Source organism: Salvelinus fontinalis, chromosome 30 (assembly GCF_029448725.1).
Source record: "Salvelinus fontinalis isolate EN_2023a chromosome 30, ASM2944872v1, whole genome shotgun sequence".
In the NCBI taxonomy this organism is placed as follows: Eukaryota; Metazoa; Chordata; class Actinopteri; order Salmoniformes; family Salmonidae; genus Salvelinus; species Salvelinus fontinalis.
Window position 1 is genome coordinate 19373714 of NC_074694.1, and position 14311 is coordinate 19388024.

Here is a 14311-nt window from a genome sequence, read left to right on the forward strand (position 1 = left end):
CCGTGTGCTAACTTGCTAGTTAGCTTGCACACGGTGTTGCCCCCACCTCCCGCCTGCTGAGTACCCAAGAAATCCGTGCCCGACAGGTGGGGGCGAAGGACACTTTACTGGTGTGTACTAGCTGAACAAGGCAGTTAACCCACTGTTCCATGGCCGTCCTTGAAAATAAGAATTTGTTCTTAACTGACTTGCCAACTTAAATAAAGGTAAATAAAGGTAAAATTGTAAAAAATGTTAGCTACCGTTGCTGCTTCTTCTGTGGGGTTTTATCGGCAGTTGGCATCAACGTTATGGTGCATTACCTCCATCTACTGTAGTGGAGCGCCCATGCCTCCCCCCTATGTACTGGAGTCATAGCTTAGAAATTGACCAATAGAAGTATATATATATATATATATATATTTTTTTTTTTTTACCTTTATTTAACTAGGCAAGTCAGTTAAGAACAAATTCTTGTTTTCAATGACGGCCTAGGAACAATGGGTTAACTGCCTTGTTCAGGGGCAGAAAGACAGATTTTTACCTTGTCAGCTCGGGGATTCGATCTTACAAACTTTCGGTAACTAGTCCAACACTCAAACCACTAAGCTACCTGCCGCAGATACAGGAATGCCCACATGCAGGAACGCCCCGAATTGCGAGCGGCAGTTGCACCCTTCTCTCTTCAACTTACCCAATAAAAATGCACCAAATCACAGATTTGGCACATCATTGCGCATGTTAGGCTACACATCATGAAATATATTGAGACAAATTACAGACAGTAGCGTACAAGTAGCAAAGTAGAACTCATTGATAGAACATGAAATATATATATTTCAAACTCAGCAAAAAAAGAAACGTCCTCTCACTACGTTTATTTTCAGCAAACTTAACATGTGTAAATATTTGTATGAACATAACAAGATTCAACACCTGAGACATAAACTGAACAAGTTCCATAGACATGTGACTAACAGAAATGTAATAATGTCTCCCTGAACAAAGGGGTGTCAAAATCAAAAGTAACAGTCAGTATCTGGTGTGGCCACCAGCTGCATTAAGTCCTGCAGTGCATCTCCTCAGATTTGCCAGTTCTTGCTGTGAGACGTTACCCCACTCTTCCACCAAGGCACCTGCAAGTTCCCAGACATTTCTGGGGGGAATGGCCCTAGCCCTCACCCTCCGATCTAACAGGTCCCAGACGTGCTCAATGGGATTGAGAGCCGGGCTCTTTGCTGGCCATGGCAGAACATTGACATTCCTGTCTTGCAGGAAATCACACACAGAACGAGCAGTATGGCTGGTGGCATTGTCATGCTGGAGGGTCATGTCAGGATGAGCCTGCAGGAAGGGTACCACATGAGGGACGAGGATGTCTTCCCTGTAACACACAGCGTTGAGATTGCAGGCAACGACAACAAGCTCAGTCCGATGATGCTGTGACACACCGCCCCAGACCATGACAGACCCTCCATCTCCAAATCGATCCCGCTCTAGAGTACAGGCCTCGGTGTAATGCTCATTCCTTTGACGATAAACGCAAATCTGACCATCACCCCTGGTGAGACAAAAAAGAGCACGTTTTGCCAGTCCTGTCTGGTCCAGCAACGGTGAGTTTGTGCCCATAGGCGACATTGTTGCTGGTGATGTCTGGTGAGGACGTGCCCTACAACAGGCCTACGGGCCCTCAGTCCAGCCTATATCAGCCTATTGCGGACAGTCTGAGCACTGATGGAGGGATTGTGCGTTCATGGTGTAACTCTGGCAGTTGTTGTTGCCATCCTGTACCTGTCCCGCAGGTGTTTTGGATGTACCGATCCTGTGCAGGTGTTGTTACACATAGTCTGCCACTGCAAGGATGATCAGCTGTCCATCCTGTCTCCCTGTAGTGCTGTCTTAAGCGTCTCACAGTAAAGACATTGCAATTTATTGCCCTGGCCACATCTGCACTCCTCATGCCTCCTTGCAGCATGCCTAAGGCACGTTCACACAGATTAGCAGGGACCCTGGACATCTTTCTTTTGGTGTTTTTCAGAGTCAGTAGAAAGGCCTCTTTACTGTCCTAAGTTTTCATAACTGTGACCTTAATTGCCTACCGTCTGTATGCTGTTAGTGTCTTAAGGACCGTTTCACAGGTGCATGTTCATTAATTGTTTATGGTTCATTGAACAAGCATGGGAAACGGTGTTTAAACCCTTTAATTTCTGCCCACAAATTTACTATGGGATTGAGGACAGGGCTTTGTGATGGCCACTCCAATACCTTGACTTTGTTGTCCTTAAGCCATTTTGCTACACCTTTGGAAGTATGCTTGGGGTCATTGTCCCTAGGAATTCCCATTTGCGACCAAGCTTTAACTTCCTGACTGATGTCTTGAGATGTTGCTTCAATATATCCACAGAATTTTACTTCCTCATGATGCCATCTATTTTGTGAAGTGCACCAGTCCCTCCTGCAGCAAAGCACTCCCACAACATGATGCTGCCACCCCCTTTTTACTCCTAACATAACAATGGTCATTATGGCCAAACAGTTCTATTTTTGTTTCATCAGACCAGAGGACATTTCTCCAAAAAGTATGATCTTTGTCCCCATGTGCAGTTGCAAACCGTAGTCTGGCTTTTTTTATGGCGGTTTTGGAGCAGTGGCTTCTTCCTTGCTGAGCGGCCTTTCAGGTTATATCGATATAGGACTCGTTTTACTGTGGATATAGATACTTTTGTACCTGTTTCCTCCAGCATCTTCACAAGGTCCTTTGCTGTTGTTCTGGGATTGATTTGCACTTTTCACACCAAAGCACGTTCATCTCTAGGAGACAGAATGCGTCTCCTTCCCAGCGGTATGACGGCTGTGTGGTCCCATGGTGTTTATACTTGCGCACTATTGTTTGTACAGATGAACGTGGTACCGTCAGGCGTTTGGAAATTGCTCCCAAGGATGAACCAGACTTGTGAGGGTCTACAATTTGTTTTCTGAGGTCTTGGCTGATTTATTTTGATTTTCCTATTATGTCAAGCAAAGAGGCACTGCGTTTGAAGGTAGGCCTTGAAATACATCCACAGGTACACCTCCAATTGAAGCCATGACATAATTTTCTGGAATTTTCAAGCTATTTAAAGCCACAGTCAACTTAGTGTATGTAAACTTCTGACCCACTGGAATTGTGATACAGTGAATTATAAGTCAAAATAATCTGTCTGTAAACAATTGAGGGAAAAATTCGAAGTAGATGTCCTAACCAACTTGCCAAAACTTTGTTTGTTAACAAGAAATTTGTGGAGTTTGAAAAACGAGTTTTAATGACTCCAACCTAAGTATATGTAAACCTCTGACTAACTGTTTAAATATATATTTTTTTACCTTTAAGTAGGCAAGTTCGTTTTTTTATTTAACCAGGAAAAGCCCATTTAGACCCAGAGTCTCTTTTTCAAGGGAGACTTTACCAAGGCGGCAGCAACAATCAATACATTACAGAATTAAAACATACAACAACATGATCCAGCCTATAAAAAGCATTTACACTCCTCCATAACAGTCTCCCATCAATATTTTAAATTCATTCAGTGGCACTAACATATCTAGATGATGGCGGCGAAGAGGATGGCTGACGTTTTACATGCCCGTAACCAATTGTGCTATTTTGTTCGTAACTTATTTTTTTACTTACTTTGTACATAATGTTGCTGCCACCGTCTCTTATGACCGAAAATAACTTCTGCACATCAGAACTGGGATTACTCACCACGAACTGGAAGAAGCTTTTTCCTTTAACGAGTCCGAGAACAGGCCCAGTTCCCCGTCATTTGCGTGTAGAAAAGATGGATGAAAAGAGGACGCAATTCGGGCTGCCTTTTGAGAATCAGTAGGCGAGCGAGTAAACTCCCACTGCCATCAATTCTACTTCCTAACATGCAATCATTGGAAAATAAAATTGATGACCTACGATTATGATTAACCTACCAACGGGACATTAAGAACAGTAATATCTTATGCTTTACCGAGTTGTGGCTGAATGACGACACTGATAATATAGAGCTGGAGGGATTTTCAATGCACCGGCAGAACAGAGAAGCTACTTCTGGTAAGACGAGGGGTGGGGGTGTGTGTCTTTTTGTCAATAACAGCTGGTGCACGATGTCTAATATTAAAGAAGTCTCAAGGTATTGCTCGCTTGAGGAAGAGCACCTTATAAGCTGTAGACCACACTATCTACCAAGAGAGTTCTCATTTATATTATTAATAGTCGTCTATTTACCAACGCAGACTGTTGCTGGCCCTAAGACCGCACTCAACGAACTGTGTAAGGCCATAAGCAAACAAGAAAATGCTCACCCAGAAGCGGCGCTCCCAGTGGCTGGGGAATTTAATGCAGGCAAACTTAAATCAGTTTTACAAAAATTTTACCAGCATGTCACATGTGCAACCAGAGAAAAAGAATCTACACACAGAGATGCATACAAAGCTCTCCCCCGCCCTCCATTTGGCAAATCTGACCATAATTCCATCCTCCTGATTCCAGTTTACAAGCAAAAATTAAAGCAGGAAGCACAGTGCCTCGCTCAATACAGAAGTGGTCAGATGACGCGGATGCTATGCTACAGGACTGTTTTGCTAGCACAGACTGGAATATGTTCCGGGATTCATCCAATGGCATTGAAGAGTAAACCACATCAGTCATATCCCAACCAGAAGCCATGGATTACAGGCAACATCCAAATCCACCTAAAGGCTAGAGCTGCCGCTTTCAAGGAGCGGGACACTAATCCGGACGCCTATAAGAAATCCCGCTATGCCCTCAGACGAACCATCAAACAAGCAAATCGACAATAAAGGATTAAGATTGAATCCAACTACACCGGCCCTGACGCTCGTCGGATGTGGCAGGGCTTGAAAACTATTACGGACAACAAAGGGAAACCCAGAAGAGAGCTGCCCAGTGACGCGAGCCTACCAGATGAGCTAAATGCCTTTTATGCACGCTTCGAGTCAAGCAACACTGAAGCATGCACGAGAGCACCAGCTGTTCTGGATGACTGTGTGATAATGCTCTCGGTAGCTGATGTGAGCAAGACCTTTAAACAGGTCAACATTCACAAAGCCGCGGGGCCAGATGGATTACCAGGACATGTACTCTAAGCATGTGCGAATCAACTGGCAAGTGTCTTCACTGACATTTTCAAAATCTCCCTGACTGAGTTTGTAATACCTACATGTTTCAAACAGACCACCATTGTCCCTGTGGCCAAGGAACTGAAGTTAACCTGCCTAAATGATTACCGCCCCGTAGCACTCACGTCGGTAGCCATGAAGTGCTTTGAAAAGCTGATTATGGCTCACATCAACAGCATCCTCCCGGATACCCTAGACCCACTCCAATTCACATACCACTCCAACAGATCCACAGATGACGCAATCTCAATCGCACTCCACACTTCCCTTTCCCACTTGGACAAAAGGAACACCTATGTGAGAATGCTGTTCATTGACTACAGCTCAGCATTCAACACCATAGTGCCCACAAAGGTCATCACTAAGCTAAGGACCCTGGGACTAAACACCTCCCTCTGCAACTGGATCCTGGACTTCCTGACGGGCCACCCCCAGGTGGTACGGGTAGGCAACAACACGTCTGCCACGCTGATCCTCAACACTGGGGCCCCTCAGGAGTGTGTACTTAGTCCCCTCCTGTACTCCCTGTTCACCCACGACTGAGTGACCAAACACGATTCCAACACCATCATTTTATCTGCTGACGACACAACAGTGGTAGGCCTCATCACCGACAATGACGAGACAGCCTATAGGGAGGTAAGAGAACTGGCAGTGTGGTGTCAGGACAACAACCTCTCCCTCAATGTGAGCAAGTCAAAATGAGCTGATTGTGGACTACAGGAAAAGGAGGGCCGAACATGCCCCCCATTAACATCAATGGGGCTATAGTGGAGCAGGTTGAGAGTTTCAAGTTCCTTGGTGTCCACATCACCAACGATCTATCATGGTCCAAACACACCAAGACAGTCATGAAGAGGGCACGACAAAACCTTTTCCCCCTCAGGAGACTGAAAAGATTTGGCATTGGTCCCCAGATCCTCAAAAGGTTATACAGCTGCACCATCGAGAGCATCCTGACCAGTTGCATCACCGCCTGGTATGGCAACTGCTCGGCATCTGACCGTAAGGCGCTACAGAGGGTAGTGCGTACGGGCTGGTACATCACTGGGGGCAAGCCTCCTGCAATCCAGGACCTATATAATAGGCGGTGTCAGAGGAAAGCCCATAAAATTGTCAGAGACTCCAGTCACTCAAGTCATAGAATGTTTTCTCTGCTAACGCACAGCAAGCGGTACCGGAGCGCCAAGTCTAGGACCAAAAGGCTCCTTAACAGCTTCTACCCCCAAGCCATAAGACTGCTGAACAATTAATCAAATGGCCACCACCCCTCCATTTGTTTTGTACACTGCTGCTACTCACTGTTATTATCTATGCATTGTCACTTCACCCCTACCTACGTACAAATTACCTCTAACCTGTACTCCTGCACACTGACTCGGTACCGGTACCCCCTGTATATAGCCTCGTTATTCTTATGTTATTGTGTTACTTTTTACATTTGTTTATTTGGTAAACATTTTCTTAACTCTTCTTGAACTGCACTGTTGGTTAAGTAAGCATTTCACGGTAAGGTCTACACTTGTTGTATTCGGCCCATGTGGCAAATAAAGTTTGATTTTATTTTTGATTGTAGACTATTCCATGCCTCTGTTGCACAAGAAGAGAAGGCAGTCTTGCCTAATACTGTGAATGTCCTGGGGCCTTTAAGTAGCAACCACCTAGCAAACCGGGTATGGTAACTGCTGGTGGTGAAGGAGACCAGACTACAGGAGGTAAAGAGGGAGTTTACCCAAAAGTAGATGAACACATACAAATGTATCTTTCTGCATATATAAAGTGAGGTCCAACTTACCATTTGGTACAATGTGCAATGGTGGGTGAGTGACTTGGCATTTGTAATAAAGTGCAAGGATGCATGACAAACACAGTCCAGTCTCTGTAAGACGGAGGAGGTTGCATGCATATACAACAAGTCACCATAATCAATTACAGCGAGAAAAGTGGCCTGAACAAGCGTCTTTCTAGCCATAAGTGGGAAGCAAGCCTTATTACAAAAATTAAAACCCAATTTCAATTTAAGCTTCCTCACAAGATTATCCACATGAACTTTGAAGGAAAACTTTTCATCCAACCATAAACCAAGTTATTTGTAGGATGACACTTTTTCATTGGATAAGCCTCCAGATGTGACAATGCTAACCTTCTCTGGCTGAGTGCGAGCTCTGGTAAAGGTCATGAACTTCATTTTTTGTACATTCAAGGCCAGTTTGAGGCCATAAAGGCAGGCCTGCAGTGACTGAAAAGCAGTCTGGAGCTCTTCAACAGCCTGAACCAGAGAAGGAGCACATGAATATATGACTGGATCATCTGCATATAGATGTAAATTTGCTGGTTGCATCCCATTTCCCAAATCATTAATCAAATTTGAGAACAACACGGGAGCTAAAATGGAACCCTGGGGCACACCTCTATTAATCTCAAGAAAGCCAGACTTGTGATTGTCAGTATATACACATTAGTTCCTAAACCAATTTACTGCCCCTTCACTGAGACCAGTGTTTCTGAGTCTAGCTAGCAACAATTCATGGTCAGCTGAATCAAATACCTTTGATAAATCCACAAACAGAGCAGCACAATGTTGCTTTTTATTAAGTGCATAAATGATGTCATTTGCCACAGCTGCAGTTGTGGTGCTGTGCCCCGATCTAAAGCCAGATTGAACCCCGCTCAGTATGTTCTTCTCAATTAAAACGTTTAACTGTGAGTTCACTAGGGATTCATAGACTTTGGCCATGCTGGGAGTTTGGAGATAGGACCATAGTTATTTGCATCTGAGGGATCTCCACTCTTTAGCAGAGGGAGGACATAAGCTGATTTCCAAATGCTGGTATGGAATTGGTCAAGAGACTCAAGTTGAACATGTGAGCCACAGGTTCAGTAGTAATACCAGCTGCTATCTTTAAGAGGTAGGGATCCAGGTTGTTTGGACCTGTAGGCTTTTTAGTGTCTATAGCCTTTAGTGCTTTATAGACCAGTTAAGAACAAATTCGTATTTACAATGACAGCCTTCCCCGACCAAACCCTAACCCGGACGACGCTGGGCCAATTCTGCGCCGCCCTATGGGACTCCTAATCACGGCCGGTTATGATACAGCCTGGAATCGAACCAGGGTCTGTAGTGACACCTCTAGCACTGAGATGCAGTACCTTAGAACGCTGCGCCACTCTGGAGCCTATATCCTACTGTTTATATTTTAATTTTGTAATTTTAAGCATTTTTTATATCGTTAGGGTCTAATTATCAGAGTAAGAACTCAACGGACACTATGAAAACTTAAACCAAGTTTATTCTTCCCAAAGGATCAAACAGCTGAACCGACAAAAACATGTTTACAATAGTGGTGGTATATGTACCCCACTTTGGGTGGAGTCTCCTCCATTGCGCTAAACATTCTATCTTTATTGCCAGGCATGAAACTAAGTTATATGGGCAATAAACGGTTCCTTTTCCCTAACGTGACCTGACCTCGACCCCCTTCATCACTAATCACTTTTATTTTTTTCTTCTTTATTTTTGCTCCTTTGCACCCCAGTATCTCTACTTGCACATTCATCTTCTGCACATCTATCACTCCACTGTTTATTTGTTAAATTGTAATTATTTTGCCACTATAGCCTATTTATTGCCTTACCTCTCTAATCTTACTTCATTTGCACACACTGTATATAGACTTTCCTATTGTGTTGTTGTTTGTGTCGCACTGCTTTGCTTTATCTTGGCCAGGTCGCAGTTGTAAATGAGAACTTGTTCTCAACTGGCCTACCTGGTTAAATAAAGGTGAAATAAAACAAATGTTAAAAAAATTATCCATCACTCTCAATGCCTGCCACGTGATTGTTTTCCCTACACTCAGTACATTCTAAGCTTATTTGCACCCACCATATACCTTCCTCTTACAGATAACCCTTAACTTCTGGTGTAGACCCTGGACTATGGCACCCCTCATGTCTCTATTATAACTAATGATTAATAATATTTAATCCAAACCCATCAATATGTTGCTTGTGAGTATCAATTGCAAAGACATTGGGAAGTTTGTATTTGTAGTCAACTTTGGGTACGCATTCACTCTAGCTATTTACTCCGATTTCAGCGCAATCTCGTCTAATTTCCACAACTTCCGAATTCGCTAGATGAAGTTCCACCCCCATTAATTTTCAACGGGAGCATGAGAGCAATGTGCAGGGGATTGTGGGAAGGTGAGTGGCGCAAACCCTGCTAGCGGGGCAAGAAAACGTTCAGCTCTGCTCTACTTTATGCAAATTGCACGAGGCCACCGCTGCCGTTAACCAATCAGGTGAGTTGCGGATGTTTGCTTGAAAATCTTCCTTTCATGAAACATAGTTTCGCCTGTCATTAGTTCTGGGCAAGCACAACCAAAAAAGATGGAGAAAAAAAAATCATCCGTGTGTCTGGTTTTCAAATTCTATATGATTTTTCTTTGCTAGAATACAGAGACAAAGTCACAAGGTCAATGGCATGGAGGAGGATTGCAGAGATTGTTGGTGCTGTTGATGGTGGGTGAAGAAGGATTTGCACATCACTGTTTGCTTGTGCTGCTAGCTAGCTATGAAAATCAAGCAACCTAGACCTCAAAACTGTGATCAAAGCCACCAATTGTGAAATGTTTTCCACCAAAGAATAGAAATCACCAGTAACACGCACTATAACATTCTAAATGATACATTAAGCATGAATTTACCATTTAATATGCTACCAATTGGATTATGCTATCTTAACATTATGATTCTCATATTTTATGTCTCTTTCATTATACTTGTGTCATGACATATATAATTATAGCTCACTTCCTGTCAAATAAATAGGCCTACATTCACATGAATGGATAATTTGGGTAAAGGAAATTGTGGCTTTGACTTGCAAACATTGTTGTGCAAATCTCTGTTTACCCATCATCAACATCAATCCTCCCCCATGCATTGACATCCTGATTTTGTCTCTGTATTCTAAAATCATTCTCAGCAAATATACGAGGTAGAATTAACATGCTCCCCACAACACATTATTTTACTTTTTGATATTTGTAATTAGCCTACAAATTGACAGGTTATTTTTTCCCATGTACAGTATTGTACCTAGAACACAAGGGTTGGATTTGCACTAAACAATTTCATGTCAGAAAAATGATGTAGGAAATCTGGCTTATGGTTAGCCTCATATACATTATCTACTGGTTTTATTTTAAATTGAGAACATATAGCTAGCTCATCAATTTGCAAATTATGTGTCTGCATACAAACATGGTCTCTTTTTTGTTTTCTTGAGTAAGGCAGCTCCAAAATGCAGGTGTTTCAGCCTAACTCAGTGCTTTCTGTGGTGGTGGGGCAAGCCAGCAGAAAATAGGAGAGTTGCACCGTGATTGGCTCGGTGTTCTGTCATTCATGGGCACACTACGTCACCTCTAAGTCCTTAGTAAGAGTTGTCATGACTCTCCTGTGAGGATCCGAAGGATCAGGTTACAGTGGGTCCGCTCTACAGTGCCCTCTCTCTCCTGCAGAGGGGGAGAGGGATGGACTTGGACAGTTTAATGACGGTCGTAAATACCTTGCAGAACAACTCTGCCTTTGGGCTCTGCAGGATTGAGGGTAAGAATCCTTTTGATACAAGGAGATTCCTCCCACCAAAACTATGACATCCAAAAGTGGAGAATGACACAATATTCCTTACACAAATAAGGTGGTAAATGGTTGGTGGGGACTTAAAGAACAATCGTGTTGAATTCGTTATTCATTTGTGTTGTAACTAAGGACAGTAGAACAACATAACTGTATCTCTGAATGTGTATATTTCCCAGGTATCAGATTTACATCTAAATGTTGTGATTAAATATGAAACTATTTGTGAGAAGATGAAATGTGATCTCAGCATTCTAAATGAGAAAATGTTTTTTCATATCAAGTTTATCCAGTCAGTAACCAAACTCTGAAACTCTCTCGAAGAAGACTACACAGGAACATTCAGTCTACAGCTAAGTACATTAGTCTAGTAAACTCGACCAAAGACGAGAAGACAAACAATTTACTCTCACCACTATAGATACCTCTATTCTAACGAACAGAGCCCGCTGAACAATGAAAGGTAGACCTCTGGAAGATACGTTCTAACCGACACTCCGAGACCAACCTACTTCAACTACAAAGGACATGGTGACCTCTTGTGGACAACCAGAGACTCTGACGATTACTCTCCACAGACGGACCGGCGATTTCAACAGAAACAGACAGCAAAGACATACACACAAAAATATGTACATTCCAATTATTTTGAATGAGTGGCCGTTCATGTGCAACATATTCACATTTCCATGAGCATAGTTATCAGTTATATGTACGATAGTTGAATTCCTTTGTCTCTCCCTTTCCCTCTCTTTTGAATCCACCATTTTCTGTAACAAGCCATCATATCGGTTTAGTCCACTAGGGACCTTTCATTGCGTTGTGTTAGTAACCAATACCGTGTGTTTATGTATTTCTGTGTGATTAGTTAGTAAATAAATAATTAAGCCAATTTGTATATCGCTGATTCATCATTTATACTAGGGTTCGTGAAGATATCCAAGAATTTTGCGACGTTCAGAATGAGACTGATGAGGTAAATCATAACTAATGGATGACTAAGATGATAACGATATATTTATATCTGTAGAGTTAACTCGGGAAACGGTAACTCATTAAACAAACTTTTTACTGTGCTGCCCCAATATTGCTAATGAGTTAATTGCTACATGAGAAATGTAATCAGCGTAATAATTAAACATAGTTAATTGATGATAAAATAAATCGGCATCACATTAATGATAGTAACGACACGACGGGGTATACATAAAAAATTCTAGCCCTTTGAGTCCTGCCATATAGTTACATTAGAATTGCCCTTCCAAGAAGGCTCAAGGTCATTGGCCACAGATGAAATTACGTCAAATCACATTATATGTAGGGTAGCTTTGATTGGACTGATCATGACAACATCTTACTTTCAAAATCTTAGCTAGCAGTCATCATCATGAATCAAGCCGACAATCTAATGGCAAATACTTTTCAAACCTTGTCATATGAAGAGAAATTATAGATAAAAATGATCGTGCTCATCGGCCATAAACATTACTCAACAAGTTGGAAATCGCAAATTCAACAATGAGTAGTTTCTGGTTTGGAAGGAATCAGTGACAGTGGCTAACTGCAAGCATTGCAACTGGGAAGTCGGGAATAAACAAGCTCAAACTGGGAAAATACGTTTTGAGTGGTCATCCAACTCGGAATTGTAAATCCGGCCCCGTTCTCTTTCTTTGATGACAAAATTTGACCACGAAGGACCGCTGCGCCACCTTCCTGTTGAAGTGAGCACATCACAACAAGGTGAGTGCAAAAGGGTGTTATATGCTGCTGCAAAAATCATGTAATATGCCAGGGAGATATGTCTACTGTAGCTAAGAAAGTATTACTAAGTGTATGTTGTGTAGTACGATGTTAGTAGCCCATGTGCCTCACCCTAATAATTTGGTCTATTTTCACCTCTTAATTTCACCTACTGTTCTGACTCGGTGGTGCACATGTAGCCTATAAGCTGTTGTTGAGAAATGTAATCATTGAACATTGTAAGATCTTTCATTGTCTGCCCCCTTTACTTATCCTATGTTTCTAACTTGGTGTACAGGGAAAACACTGCAAGAATGGCCCATGTTCTGAATTCTGTCGCTGTACATTTCAAAAGTGCTGAACAAATAGTTATATTGACTACATCCGTCCTAGCTTGCTCATTAATGTCTTAATCGAAATTACAGATTGTCTTCCCCTTATGCCATAGTTTGTACATCTTAATTGTCAGTAGAAACCACATTTGTTTAAGCAAGTCAGCCATATCATTTTTTTTTTTAAAGGCAGTAAATGAGGCTGAATGAACTGTTTTGCTGCCAGACAAGGCACCGCTGATAGCCAGGTGTAGGAGTGGTAAGGTGTTGGGACTGCTGTTGGGACAGCTTTATGCAGGCCCTAACAGTTTGTGGGCACCGTTATAGAGCAATTAATGTATTGTATTGTAGTGGCTTTGCTGGCATGCATCTCACTCCCCCCCACCACCACCAAAATGTACATGTTAAAATCACTGCATGGCTGATATCCCGAGGCAGAGTAACAATGAAATAAAACCGATTGGGGAGCTCATAACTGGACAAAAAGGTCATGTTCATTTGAGAAAGCAACACAGACAAATTAGAGACAGATCCCCTTCACACCTTTTTATTGCAGAATTGTGATATGTGATGAATGAACAGTTCATCTTGAATAATAGTTTAAGTTAATAATTAAAACAAGATTAAACACTTCACTGAATCAAAATATAATTTCAAAATGTACAAATAATCTAACTTGTTTGTAAATGTTAGACATCTTAGTAAGTAGGCTATTATTACTAAAGCATAATTTCAGATGAACCAAAAAGTCCATACAACTTCGCTCCACTCCCTGATCTACTGGGTGAGTAGACTTCTATTCCAGCCCAGCAATAATACACATTATTATCAACTCCTTAGGTTTGATAAGTTAAATCAGGTATGTTAGTGCTGGGCTGGAACAGAAGCCTGCACACCCAGCATACCTCCAGGAGAAGGATTGGCCTGCTCCAGTTGTAATAAGTTTGTAGCCTACATTACATTGTGTGTGACTTTTAACTGTATTGTTGTATACAACATTTGCTCACACAAGTACACATACAACCCATGACATACAAGGATGTTCCAGCAGACTCTTGGGACATTCACTAGGACCTCTTCATCTGCAGACAGGCTTTCGCGCAGCTCTCCTCAGACATCACAAAGAAACAGGCTTAATTTTATTACATTTAGACAGCTCTGGCGATTATCTCTCCGTCTTCATAGTTTTCCTCTCTAGGGACTAAAACTAGAGAATATTTTCATAATGTCATTCTACATCCTGCTTTATCTAGCTAGTACACCTACTCCCTTTTCTGACAGATGGAGCAGAAAATAAATTCACCCTCTTCCATTGCTGTTATCTACAAATGTATTTGGAACATGAGTTTTTAATTTAGAATGAAAAACAGGCCTACATCAAGCTAATATGACGTTAACTAGCTGATTATATTTCACTTTGCTAGCTATAGTATGTAAAATTGGCTAGC

At 42.1% G+C, this 14311-nt stretch overlaps 1 protein-coding gene across 2 annotated transcripts in view; it reads right to left on the minus strand.

Moving 5' to 3' along the window:
- The window catches only part of LOC129828761 (eukaryotic translation initiation factor 2-alpha kinase 1-like), a 39126-nt gene that overhangs the window by 23036 nt on the left and 1779 nt on the right, over positions 1–14311 (minus strand). The window lies entirely within an intron of this gene.